Source organism: Dipodomys spectabilis, unplaced genomic scaffold (assembly GCF_019054845.1).
Source record: "Dipodomys spectabilis isolate Male_0828 unplaced genomic scaffold, ASM1905484v1 ptg000307l, whole genome shotgun sequence".
Lineage (NCBI taxonomy): Eukaryota > Metazoa > Chordata > Mammalia > Rodentia > Heteromyidae > Dipodomys > Dipodomys spectabilis.
Window position 1 is genome coordinate 4,855,547 of NW_024870984.1, and position 2,943 is coordinate 4,858,489.

The window sequence follows — 2,943 nt, forward strand, 5'->3', positions numbered from 1 at the left end:
TTTTCAAAAATTTTACTGAACTAGCAAAGAGCCAGTAGTGGAGATGTAGCTCATATAATGGCTCACCAATCTAGAGAGGAAAGGCTTAGCAAGACCTTGAAGCCCTGAATTCAAATTCTGATCACACCAACACGTGTGCACTCATGCACAAACACACAGATTTATTCATAATACCTTCATGTCAGTGTTTTGCATTAATTTATTTGTTAACGATATTATATGGGTAAAATAAGGGAAATGAACTCTTCAATCTCAGAACATTTTTATACATTTTTTTATTTTAAAAATACTGCACAATACTGCACATTTACATGAGCAAGGTAATGAGTACATTTCTTAACAAGCATTGTTACCTCCTCCTTTGGTTTTCCCCCACCATCCCTTCTCTCCCACCTCCACAAGTACACTCCACTCCTCCTCTCCCCCTCCCCCTGCCTAAATTGTACAATTCATTTTTCAACATAGTGTCTTGTGCATCTCATTTTTACCAGGGGTCAAACCGTATCCCTATTTAAGCATTTAGTTTTTTCCTTCCCCTCCCCAAATTAAAGAAACGTATATACAAGATGTAGGCGCACCAACTTCAAATATAGTGAAAAAAAGGGTTATAGCATGGTTGAGGAACATATAAAGAAACAAAAAAATCACATCATATAGTATTTGTATGTTAGAAATAATAACAAGGTAGAACCACTTGTGTCCCTATCTTGGGGTTCATTTAGCTTAACATCATCTTATCTGGTCAAATGCACATAGCTTTTGACATTTTATGATAATCCGGGACATATATTAGTTATTGAAAATAAGAGAAACCATGGGACCTATGTTTCTTTGGAGTTGGCTTATTTCACTTAATAAATTTTTTTCCAAGTCTTTCCATTTCCAAACAAATTGGGCGATATCATTTTTTCTGATGGAGGCATAGAATGCAATTGTATATATTTACCACGTTTTCTTGATCCATTCATCTACTGAGGGGCATAGGGGTTGGTTCCATATCTTAGCTATGGTAAATAATGCTGCAATAAACATAGTTGTGCTGGTAGTTTTAGTATGGTCTTGTTTGTGATCCTTTGGGTAAATGAACAAAAGTGGGGTTGCTGGGTCATAGGGGAGCTTTATGTGGAGTCTTTTGAGGAAACTCCATACTGCTTTCCAAAGTGGTTGAACACGTTTACACTCCCACCAAAAATGGAGTAGGGTTCCCTTGTGGCCACATCCCCTCCAGCATCTGTTGTTGTATAAATATGGATTGCCTCATGAATTTGCGAGTCATCCTTGTTCAGGGGCCATGCTAATCTTCTCTGTATCATTTCAATGTTAGTGAGTGGGCTACCAGATTAAGCACAGAACATGTTTTTTTTGGGGGGGTCCGGTCGTGGGGCCTGTACTCTGGGCCTGGGCGCTGTCCCTCAGCTCTTCAGCTCAAGGCTAGCGATAGCTCTACCACTTGAGCCATAGCGCCATTTCCAGCTTTTTTTCTTTTTGTTTATGTGCTGCTGAGAAATTGAACCCAGGGACTCAGGCATGCAAGGCAAGCACTCTACCACTGAGCCACCTTCCCAGCCCCAGAACATTTTTTATATAGAAAGTGTAATTGATTTTCTTAAACTAGACAATTCCACAAAAAGTAAGTTCAAAAGAATTGTCATGAAATTTTAGAATCATGCATTTCTTACATAAGCACACATTTTTGATGTTGGCATCATTTGTGGAGGGGAAGGGAAAAATATTTAAATAGGAATACAAGAAGACCAATTGCAGCAATGAAAGGAACTTTACAACTTTGGCATCTCTACTATGCCATACCTGCAGATTGTAATTTGATTGCTTATTTTGAGGTAGTATCACTATGGTGGGCCTGCTTGGACTGTAGTCCCCCAAACACAAGCAAACCACATTGCACCCAGCAAATGGTTAGAGTTTCTGAAAAGTCTTTTTTTGTCTGGGCTTGCCTGGAAATGCAATACTCTAATCTCTGTTTTCTAAAAAAGTAGATAATATTACAGGATTGAGCCACTTTATCCAATAAAAGTATACAATTTCAAGATATCTTGATATTGCCTATATTTGTGCTTAACATATATAGCTAACCTTAATTTTCTCCCTCTTTTGTTTAGTACTCTGAGTTGAAAATATTGATTTTCTTGATATACATGGCTTTGTTTTGGATGGAATCCCCTCACAATCCAAAAAATCTCCCAAAAAGTTTATGTCAAGAATCACAGAAAAGAAGGCTTCAGGTTGGGAAAAACCCCACTGATCCTTAACTTATAATTGCAGTATATTTATAGTGTTAGTCAATGCTTTTGAAGAATGAGAAGAGAAGGAAGGCAGAAATGTGAAAGATGTCAGGTCTCTGTAGAATTTCTGTAGTTGTCACTTCATGTTATCTTCTTCCTTAAAACTTGATTTATTAAGACCCTCTGGGTGGATATTGGTTGGACTGATTGGTAAACTTACCCAAGAAATGAAGCTGATTTTAGAAGGTGATGATTTGGTAAATAAAGGAATGATGAGAATGAGCACAGATATTGTCACAGAATGAGGCGGCAAGGTTCAATTGCTGAACAGCAAAACAAAGCAGCTTCAAATCCAATGATCCACATTGAAACATATATAGATAGATGCATATATGTATACATATACACACATACGTGAAAAAGTAAATATCCAGTAGAATACAGAGAAACTTGGAGTGACAAGTATGAAACTATATCAAACTGGTTGCAGGAAAGGTACAGTAAAATATCAATTGTTTAGCATAGATTTTGCATAGATTTGTAAAGGATGAAAATTTTTCCTTCATTTTATACTTTACAAATATCCTTAGTATGTTTTAAGTTTTTTTTTTTTATATTGTAGTTGGAGCATCTATACAATGTTGAGAATCGGCATTACATAAAGTATGCAACATGAATACGACAGCCTGCATAGGAAAGT

General features: G+C 36.8%; 1 non-coding gene across 1 annotated transcript; it reads right to left on the bottom strand.

Annotated features, from left to right (window-relative positions):
- Nucleotides 1-1,241: 1,241 nt before the first annotated feature.
- On the bottom strand, nt 1,242-1,348 carry LOC122127711. Its single transcript, XR_006151259.1, has one exon. It is a non-coding gene; the product is annotated as a U6 spliceosomal RNA (small nuclear RNA).
- Nucleotides 1,349-2,943: the final 1,595 nt, after the last annotated feature.